The sequence below is a fragment of the Nuphar pumila genome, chromosome 11 (genome assembly GCF_984573655.1).
Source record: "Nuphar pumila chromosome 11, dmNupPumi1.hap1.1, whole genome shotgun sequence".
Taxonomy (NCBI): Eukaryota; Viridiplantae; Streptophyta; class Magnoliopsida; order Nymphaeales; family Nymphaeaceae; genus Nuphar; species Nuphar pumila.
In genome coordinates this window covers 66,589,725-66,601,250 of record NC_143259.1, presented here as the reverse complement: position 1 = coordinate 66,601,250, position 11,526 = coordinate 66,589,725, and the positions used below count along the sequence as shown (strand labels likewise).

The 11,526-nt window shown below is 39.8% G+C and overlaps 1 long non-coding RNA gene across 1 annotated transcript; it reads right to left on the bottom strand.

Annotated features, from left to right (window-relative positions):
• Positions 1 to 1,111: 1,111 nt before the first annotated feature.
• On the bottom strand, positions 1,112 to 8,169 carry LOC149822410 (uncharacterized). The gene is made up of 3 exons (XR_016425971.1): positions 8,043 to 8,169; positions 7,231 to 7,283; positions 1,112 to 1,210 (listed from the first exon to the last, which is right to left on the bottom strand). It is a non-coding gene; the product is annotated as an uncharacterized LOC149822410 (long non-coding RNA).
• Between the last annotated feature and the right edge of the window lie 3,357 nt (positions 8,170 to 11,526).

Here is an 11,526-nt window from a genome sequence, read left to right as displayed (position 1 = left end):
TCAAGAGTCGATTGCCATCATCGACAACACAAAAGTCACTTGCTAAGCGCACATCATTTATGTTCTCATCATCTAGAACAACTGGGGATCAACAGTATCCTCCAACGAGAAACTCAAGGATCGACTGGCACAGACAAGGCTTTAGCCTTTTGTCCGAAAGATCATCTCTGAAAATATACCCTTCATTAATGACAGGGTCACGAACATCTCCAACGTAGTTGGAATGCAAGGAAACACTAACTTAGAACCTCATCAGACGACTCCTATCAAAACCATATAGTCTTTAACACGATTGGTGCAACAGTTTCGATATTCATTACGATTCATCCATCGTCTCCACTCAAGTAATGTGGAACGAGAAGGTGAAATATGCAAGAGGTCTCTGGGTTAAATCAACGACTTTAACTCTCACAGGAGTTTACACGAACTAGCTTGGGAAACCACATCCACAAGCATAAAAGCAAAACTATTCAAGAACTCTACACCAAATTTCAAATGGCACTTAATCTCTCTAAGTATTTTCTCAAGGCATAATAGGCGCATACACTCAGTTCACGAAGACAGATTCGCCCCACGTGTGTTCTATCTTACATCTCGCACCAGAAAGTGCTTGATTCTCAAACACTTACACGCTTCGCATAATAGTCTGAACCGCTTGGTGCAAGCTCTTGATGCCTTGAGCCCAATCATATAAAGCTCTAAGCATTAGGTTGTGTCTCGCATCAGACAACAACTGAAAAATAGCATTCATCTAATCATACAGAAAAAAAGCAATTAAGCAACATAAACATAATTCTACTAAATCAGGTATACTTACAGTGCAATGATTAATGCGTGCAGAGTCTTGAACCACACTTCTAAAACACTACTCTGATATAAAGTTTTGTAACGCCCCAGAATCTCAACTTAGAAAATCCATTGATTTTTTGAGTAAACATTTTTTTTTAACATTGTGCAAAGCAGGAGAACCATAAGGGAAATACAAGTGAAAATCCTGGGCGAGTTATAGAGGGAACAACAAGAAAAAACATTTTATTATCACAATTTTATAAAAATGGTACAGCAGCAATATACATCGTTTCCCTTTACAAAAGACAACTGCCAAGATCTCGAGGTTCTAGAGTGTGAGTTCAGTCGTTCGCTGCACATCGAGCTCCATCGCACCACGAGAAGTCAAACACATGTATCCTCATAAAATAGGGTCAGTACTCTTGCGAGTTGGTGAGACATCAACCACAATAATTCATATGCAAAAAACATAGCATTTATCACATGATTTGCACCCATTAACATAAATAACCAAAGTAGCATAGCATATGTACAAGTGAACATATATGTGCATCGTGGTGAGACAGTTAGCATATTTGAAGTGATTAAATAAGTGCAACAACAATAAGTGACAAAAGCAGTACGAATTATTATCAAATGGCTAGCATGACTATGTAATTAGCATCAGCAGTCAATGGCAATAACAAACATCTCATTAATTATAACTAAGAGCAGAAACATATGACCCTAAAACAGAGGGTTGATATTAAATAATGATTAACATCATTAGATAGCAAATATGCATCTAGGTGCATAACCAAGTCTACTTGAGCATTTTAGCCATTAAGCGATTATGTAAATAAGCAACTGAACAGTTAAGCAATTATGATGATAGAAATCATCATGCTCATAAATCAACTGTTAATCTTAATTAGGCATATCTAGCAGCATTCCCTCCTACTGAGGTACTTAAGTCCATCTGGCTTTGTGTTCCCTGCAGAGGCAACACGAGCAAAATGTTGAGGTCACAATCAAACATTTACGAGCTCTAGCTCTACAAACCAAAAGGAGTACTTCGCCGGTGAAGGCGATAACAACAAATTAACATTCAGGGGTGTGATACTCTTAGACAAGTGTGCTTAGTTCACAAAATGGGTCTATCGCCCATGCTTACTCGCCACGGAGTTCAAACATTCCATAAAGTTTCACAGACAGGTATGCCCCTACAAGGCACCTCAAGTCCCCTTTATACATTACGGGATGAACCAGGTGTCAAAGTGAGTCGTGGGTCCAAAGTGAACAGACACAAAAACATTTTATCTTTCATTATATGTTGAGAAACGTTATTGCATATAAGACACTTGAATTATTAACATAATTCATTCAATACATCTAAATTCTTTTCTATACTTGCAAACGTGTCAGAATGTGCGACAAGTGCACGTGAACCATCAACAAGCATGTTGTCAATCACTATCATTCATAAGACATGTTAAATAACTTACGAAACTTGAACCATCATGATTATAAAGTAACTATGCCATGTAAAGTGTGTCATTAAGCATAATTCAAAACACTACAATGTTTGAATAATCGTGCACATGATAGAAATTCACAACCATGTCAAGACGTGCCCAAGTAATATGACATAAACGTATGTGATGTAAAAAGTGCGTTAATTCCATTTACACATTTCATGAACCAAGAGCTTGGGTAAGTATCTCAAACTCATCGACATGCCATTGACCATTTTCTTAAACGTATTCCATGAATCGTGCCAACTAAGTGTGTCATATGTGTTACGCATCAAGGTCAATTTGGTACCACGTAACCTAATGACCACCATAAGGAGGGGCAGACCTCCCCTTGGTCAAACCCACTGGACTGAGCTTACCGGCTCAGTGAACGCAATCAAAATATCAAAACTCGGAGGCTACAAATCGGTTTGCATGTAAACCGATTTGCCAAAGCCTACTCGATTTTTTACTTGTCCTCACATTTCGCAATAACATATCTCTATAAATATATTTTTGTAACTTCGATTACAGCCAACTCCCACTAATGGACCTCCGAACTGAGCACATCTCCAAGGTGTTTGGCTGCCTTCGGGGCAGCAAGCTGATGCACCCAACTCGGTCCAGCCGAATGGTGCACCCGTTGTGCGGCAACCGCCCAAACTGGTTGCCTAAGCGCCCTGGTCTAAACCAAATGGGTTCGGACCAATATAGGGCCTATCCAATGGACTGACCAAGTCTGAACCACATGGTTCAGACCTCAGTCCATGCCTCCCAACTGAACCCTAAGGTATGGGAGCAACTACCGAAAGCGCATGCGTTTCTATGGTTATTTAAAGAAATGGTTTGACTCGGGGTTGTCGTACTTTAACCTATACATTTTTTTTTTTTGCTCTCACAGGTAACTTCACAATGGAGCAGACCCCAAAGTGTTGGGTTGCTAGGGACCTCGGTTGGGCTACACCCAACTCAGCCAAAAACGAGAAAGATCCAAATAGGATAAAAAAAATATGACTTTCTACAACAACAGAAAGATCAATATTTTTGAGATGATTAGGCGAAGATTCATCCCTGACCCTAAACACAAAAGATGTAGAGTTATCTCTTAGCTTTCCACAGAATCAAACCAATCAAATTTTCATTAAGGGAGTCAGGGTAAATTCTAAAAATACAGGATGTTGTCCAGGGCATTCTGGATTGAACAGGGATTGAAAAAAATCCAAATGTTTGACATTGTGATAGGTTATTTGAAGGACACTGAAGGTCGAATCAGGAAAAGTCCTCAACTACAAAGTTGGAGGACTAGGTCTGATCTTTCCAACGTATATTCTCTCCATGCACAAGGCAAACATTACGCTCCACCTACAAGCCTAATGCACAACTGGTAGGAATCTTTGGCTTATCCACGTTTTCATAGCCAACTGAATAGCGACCTTATATTTCTGCTTACCATCAACAAGATGACTCATACCACCTTGTCGACACCTTGCTTCTACGCTCGATCAACCACACTTCAGCTCACAAATTTGCATAAATAGGAAAAACCATCACTACTCTCTTCAGTGTCGCACTCACTGAAAAACAAGGTCTATGTGAATCATTCTGCTCTAATGTCAATTTGTCACGGGCATAGAATTTTTTACCAACCCGCAATGCCCCAAACTGTCCAGTCTGACCAACCTAACAGCCAAAGGCCGCACACCAAGACTTTTTCATGTGCTGAATTATTTTATTGGCCCTACGCACCACCTCGTACACAGTTGTCTAGCGAAAGTTGGTCAAGCGTATCACAAAATGTGTATTCTACTTTATCCATGCCACTAACGTACATAGTCGGCCCATACCAACTATCAAGCACACAAATGCCTTAGCCTCCCGTATCATGGAGCGTATCACGACTCCATGGGTACGCCCAAGCATAACCTTGCTACATAAAAGACAAGGACTTGTCACCCCTAGTCTGAAGACCAATTGATGCTTATATGTCATAGCGAAGAGCACCACCCAATCTCGTTCATCAGCTCATAAGCATTTACTCGCTTATCCCCGAGTTGCCATACTCGATTGAAACCACTTAAGGTGATCCTTTGGGGAATTAGCCCTAACTCCCATGCACCTCCGTGGAATCAAACGATCTGCGTGAAAAACTCATCCAAGTTAAGTAGTCCTTAATCAAATTCTCAAAGGCAACATCCTCTGATCTGTTGGCACTGTTTAACCAAACAATACTTCACATCTGTACTGCCACACACTATCGCACCAACGACAATATTGTTGACTCTCATATGTCATGCTACCACCACATGTCACCGATCAAGCCAACGCATATCGCACGTTCATACAATCGATATATTTTCCATTTAGTAGAGTTTTGCACTGCAGATGCCCGATTCTAAAGGCTCGATTCAAGACAATAGTCATGTTGTTTCTTAATATATATGCATGTTGTTATAAGATTAGAACAAGGATAAAATTTTATAGTTCCTATGTGAATGGACTTTTCCTTGTGAAGTTTACTATTTTTTCGAGTTTCTCTTAGTGTGGACCTTGGGAATGGTTTTCCCATGTGTGAGTCTATTGTGGGAGGGCATTAGGGCCTTAGTTGAACATGATGTTGGGGCATGTAGGTGTGAGAACTAAAGTAAAAATGAACTTAAATTAAATATGGAACAAGTTACACAAAAATGTTTGGAGTAACCTGTCACCTTGAGTGACTTTGTACTCATCTTGTGAGTGAGTTTGCACCAACCCCATGAGATGTGCTGAGTTGCCGACAGACTCCTTCTCAACTGACGATAGCAGGTTGTTGAGGGCCTCATCTTGATCACTAGGGTGGACCAATCTCCAACCACGGTGACTTAGGGGACCAGAAGTCCTTTGTATTGGAGATGTTGCTCCATACGCTAGCGGTAGTATACTACAACTTTGTCTGAGGAAATGAACGTCATGACAAAGGGTTATGGACCTTGATGCTAGTGTAACCGAGTGCTCTTGGGGTTAATAAAATATGTATAATACCAGTGTTTAAAAATGCACCCCCATGTAGACCAGTGAGTCTATAGCAATCTAAAGTAGTGGTTCCCTCATGAAAACAGTAATTTATATTGAAACAAAGTAATTGTATTTGCATTATGTAGAAAGCAAAAGAATAACTCAAATAGAGAAAGCAATTAAAAGATGTTTGTGAATCTAAGTTGTGCATGTGTTGGTGTCTCCTTGAGTTAGAGGTTGAGTCAAGTCAGATCTCGTAGAAAGTCAGGTGTTAAAGTCATGTTGATCTATGGGCTTGATTGGAGTCCAATTTGGCTCATCGACCTATCCATGTTTGCTATCACGAGATGAGAGGTCGAGTTTCTTACTAAGACGTGTGTTTGGTCTCATCCTTGCTTACTTTCCTTTTTTTAGGTACCCACGTGTAGGCGTGCTTGAGGGGCGATGGATGTGGTGAACTCGAGTATCTATGGAGCTAGATCGCTAACTCATTTTAGTTTTGGGACTTCTGTTTGTTTTGGGATTGCTCATTGTGATTGAATTTCCTTTATTCGGTTTTCAAAAAAAACTTAAAATAGCTTATCCTTCCGTTGTGTGCTCTTTTAAAAAAAAAACTAGCTGAAATTTTAGGGTGTCACAATTTGAATCATCAATGTGCAAGCATTCATATTTTTCCTAATTGGCAGTTGATCACTACACTCTGTTGCACATCAAGCAAGTTTTATGTTTTTTGGATTATTTTGAAAACATGAATTTTAGACTCTCTCTCTCTCTCTCTCTCTCTCTCTCTCTCTCTCTCTCTCTCTCTCTCTCTATATATATATATATATATATATATATATATATATATATATATATATATATATATATATATATCCAATGATTTCAAAATTAAAACATTATCATAAAATTTTCACAAAATGATAATAGAAATATTTATCATGATCTTTTTAAAAATATCAGAACTTTCCAAAATAGTGAGGCATTCTTACTAGGGATGGCAGTGGGGCGGGGCGGTGGACAAGGTCTCCACCCCCGCCCCGCCTCAAGATTTTATCCTCCACCCCCGCCCCGCCTCCCTGGCGGGGATGGATTTTATCCTCCACCCTCGCCTTCATCCTCGTTTCATGTCCTCCATCCCCGGTTCAAACGAGGATGAGGCGGGGCGGGGATATTGCGGGGAAAAGTGGTTGGGGCGGGGATGAGGCGGAGATCGTGGCGGGGACGGGGCGGGGTGGGGAAAAATGCACGTCCATCCCCGCCTCCACCCCCGGACGGGGATGGATTTTAACCTTCGTCCCCGCCTCCATCCCCGTTTCATACCCTTCATCCTCGGTCCAAACGGGGCGAGGTGGGGTGGGGCCCCGCTTTCCCCCGGTCCACTGCCATCCATTTAGTTCTGTTTTTGTGCCTTCAAAATCACCAAGTGCTCTCCAAGAATTTCCTGAAAAAATGCATTTTTCTAGATTTTTTAAAGATATTACCAATACAAATACCGATAACCATACAAATGTAAATGTGTGGCACATGCAGAACAAAAGATGTGGAATGTGGCCAAAGTGATATCAGTTACCTTTCCAACGTCATTCCTTCCCAAATCAAGAAAAAAATGAAAGATTTAAAGGAAAAATATTTATTAAAACTACCAACAATATATGTATATATATGTATGTACATATTCAGAAATAAAAAATTAATTGATGAGAAAGACTTGCAGAGACATTCATCTCCACTTCCACTCTCAGGCATAATCAATCACAAATTAATAAGCACCCAAAAAAATTAATGAAAAAAATGATAAAAAGAAGAGGGAGGGAGAGAATGTACCCCATACATGAAAACAACGGTCTGATCCACGATACGAAAGACCTGGGGAGTAGCATCTACCTCTCTCTCTCTCCTTACATGCAGAAGGAAATCTTCTTCTAGAATGGGATTAAGAGGGGAAACAACTTACCTCATCAAGCATGGAAATAAGCCGATTCTTCTTCTTCCTGTACTCGTTATGATCTGCAAAACACCATCCAGAAAAGATCTAGAATTATCCCCCAAAAGAACACATAAAATTTGCATTCAGTATTTAGCATTTCCATCCATCACAAAGAAAAACAACAGTATTAATCAACAGAACAAAAAAATGCATAAGAAGACATATATCCAATCTTCTGCAATGCAGAATCATATCGGAAAAAACCCAAAATCGACAGGAAACCCAAAAAAAATTGTAATGGAGGACCCATCACCATCTTCATATGCACCCAAATTTGACCCAGCGATTCCCGATCTCCCGATCCTATTCATGAGATCCTGACCTCCACAACACGCCTCACCACCCTCCCCATTCACATTCATCATCTTTGACGCTAACCACGGGCCTCGCCTCCTGTCGATGCAGAAGCACCCGACATGAATCTCCGTCGAAGCCCTCAATACCTCAAAGGAACCCCCTTCCAGCAGACACGAACGCAACAAAAAAAACTTAATCCCGTAGCAATAACTCTTCCCGGACGCGCATTCGCAGCCGGAAACCCTAACGCATCCTCCCGAAAATGCGATCATCATCGCTCATGAAACCATATGCGAACAGTTCTCCGAGATTCCCGACCACCATGAGGGAAATGCATCCCTGCCGAAGAAGAAGAAGATAGAGAACTACCTTGGAAAAGGGATGGGGCTCTCTTTCTTGACGAGAAGGAAGGGAGAACAGATTTGTTCTAAAGAGAAGGGGTGGAGGAAGGAGGAGAAGAAAATGGGGAATGAATCGATTACCTGAGAATGTGGGGGTTCAGGCATTGTTTGATGCGTTTGGAGCTGACATTTCGGGGGATTTTTGGTGGAAATGAAAAACATGGGAGGGAAAAACAATGTTTTCCCCTCCCACCAATCAATTAGAAAGATTCGAGAGTATGCGAAGCCGGTTATATGCCCCCCAAGACGCCCGTTAGCGACAGTGCGTGTTTGGGGTCTCAATGAGCCTCACGTATATAACCTGAGGGGGCTCGTATCATGTATTTTTCGACATCACTTAGCATCGTAATTTAGTGCAATTGCAATCACATAAGTGTCCTTTCCCGCTATTCTTGGCATGAAACGACAGTTCAAGAAGGTGACAAAAATGTTCTTCATTCAAAAAAAGAAAAATGACGGTTCAAGATCCTCCATCTAGAAAATTGAATGATGTTAACTCATTAAGTCCAAACATTCCATTTTTGTCCTAAGCAATAAACTTTTGCATCATCAGCTATAACAGGAGCTTCATTTGACGACGCACTTTTTGTCGTTGTCTGCTGTCATCGGACCATCCTTTATCGTCGTCTGCTGTCGTCGGAGGATTCTTTACTATTGTCTATGTCGTCGCACCCTTTATCATCGTCTGCTGCCATCGAAGCTCTCTTTTCTGTCGTCTATTGTCATCGGAGCATCATTTATCGTCAACCGCACAGTGGCAACATCGTTGCCACCATCAGCTGCATCTACCTTCTGGGTGTTTCTCTTCCATTGTCGGATTACCAAGGTTTGGTTGTGCAAACAAATCGATTTGTAAATATGAATGTTAAATCTTACAAATGGTTTTACTATTCATGCTAAATAACACCTATTTTCATACTGAAACAAATCGATTTGTACATATCCACCTTCTAGTCGTCCAAAAATAGTTAACATGATTTGTTCTTATGAAGGCCAAACATTTCAACGATGTGAAATTATGAAGGCTAAATTTCTATAACGATTTGTACGTTCGATGTAGCAACGATTTATACATTTGAAACAGTAACGATTTAATGAAACTACCACGATTTATACTTAAGTTTGATAAATCTTACAACAATGTATATGTATGAAGCCAAACGTTACAACGATATATACTTATAAAGTTGTGATTTATACAATGATTTGTAAGTTTGAAGTAGCAACGATTTATACATTTAAAGCACTAGCGATGTGTATTTATGAAGTTACCTTGATTTGTACTTAAGTTTGCTAAATCTTACAACGATATTTATTTATGAAGCCAAATATTGTGACGATTTCTAATGTTGGTAATTGTGTAACGAATGAGATAATTTGTATTATTATATACTTGAGGAGGCAGTTATAACATGTAATGATGTGGTTAAATTTATGTGTTGTGCATATTAGCAATGTCTAAAGCTCGTCACACAAGAAATTCTCTTTCGTTCTATGGGATGAATATTAGAGAAGTTATCTGTCAGTCCAATCTGTATGGGCATTATGAAATGTACCAAAATATAATGAAGATTGAGAATGATAAAAATAGGAACAATGTATTGGAATTGTATTATGCGGAGGATTATCCATCAGATATTGAGGATGGAGAGCAAAGGAAGGTTGAGGAAAAACTAAAGATGATGAAGAAGAAGAAGGATGACAAAGAGAAGGAAAAACAAAGAATGAAGGAGGAGGAGAATGAAAAGTAAAGGCAAAGGAAGAAGGCGGAGGGGGCTGGAATGAAAAGAAAGAAGGAGGAGGAGAAGAGGGAAAGGCAAAAAAAGAATAAACTGAAGGAGGAGAGGGAAAGGCAATTGAAGAAGAAGAAGGAGGAGGAAGAGAAGAAAAGGCAACTGATGAAGCAGGAATATTTTGAAAAACAAATGAGGATAAGGCAAATGAAGAAGGAGGCGGAGGAGAGGGAAAGAAAAAAAAAGAATAAGGAGAGGGAAAGACAATTGAAGAAGAAGAAGGATGAAGAAGAGAAGAAAAGGCAAATGATGAAGATGGAAGAGGAAAGGCAAAGGAAGAATCATCAGGATGAGGAAGAGAAGGAAAGACAAAGGAAGAAGAAGGACAAGGAAGAGAAGGAAAGGCAAAGGAAGAAGAAGGAGGACGAGAAAGATAAGGAAAGGCAAAGGAAGGGAAAGGAGGATGAGAAAGATAAGGAAAGAGAAAGAAAGAAGCGGGAGGAGGAAGAGAATGAAAGGGAAAGGAAAAAGCAGGAGGAGGAAGAGAAGGAAAGCAAAAGGAAGGAAGAAATTAAAAAGCAGAGGAGGGAAGCGATGGAGCGAAGGATGGAAGAAAGTAGAAGAACAATGAAAGGCGGCTGAGCAACAAGAATAGTAGGGGATAAAGCGGAGAAAACTGTGACCAAGGTACGTAAATTAATCCTGTCTGTCATGATTTACTATGATAGTGATTACTATATATAGCGATTATTGTAATAACGATTAATGTATAGCGATTACTGTGAACGATTTACTGTGATAGGTATTACTATGTATAGCGATTACTATTATAGTGATTACTATGTATAGAGATTACTATGTATAGTGATTATTGTGTTAGCGATTACTGTGATAGCGTGTGTGCAATGATTATTATTTATAGCGATTACTATGTAGAGCGAGGTGTAGAAGTATAAATGGGACTAATTTGCAATTTATACGAATAATATGTTATTTTATATTATAGGAAGGTCAGAAGAGAAGTAGAGCACCTGGTGAAAAGCTCGGAGGGCGGTATCAATGACTTGTAGTTTTATCGTGGTATGGACAGTTGAGTGAATATCAGAATGATCGATTACGAAATATGCACTTCGGCAGCCTTCTGGACCAGCATTATTTTGAAACCTGTTGGAACATCATGACCCACCTAGTAAATAAGTAGAATCATCAGACAAACACATTCCAGTTTGATTCTTTTGAGATCACCATGACCCTAGAAGATGTGGCGCGGATTACTGGCCTTAAATGTCATAGAAGTGTTAAACTATTACGGGATTCAAACTATAACGCAAGGAAAAAGTGCACGACCCTTCTAAGAATGTCGATGGACGACTAGAGTCAATATATTTCTGGTGGAAACAATTCAACATCGATGAAAGTTTCTTCTTTATGTAATAAATGCGAAGGCCGGTCTGCTACATGTGCATCTAAAAGAATTGACCAAGAGTTGCGCGGCTTCCTTCTTTATTTTTTTTATCTTACTTTATTTTCTAATTGTTCTGGTTTGAAAATAAATGACTTATGACTGCAGTTCTTGAAAGACTTAGATGAAATCGACAATTATGCATGCGGTGCTGCTATGCTCGCACACTTATACAGTCAACTTTACCGTGTGAGTAAGGGTATGAAAATCGTCGGGGGGTTTTGACCATTTGTTCAGGTATTTGTTTATTACATATTTAGTACTTGTAGACTAAGCTCGTTGAAGGTTGTAGTGTTACTAATATAGTGTTTTTGTAGGCGTGAGCGTGGGAGCATATTGTCGCATTGTGTCCTCAGTGTGGCCCTGCGAT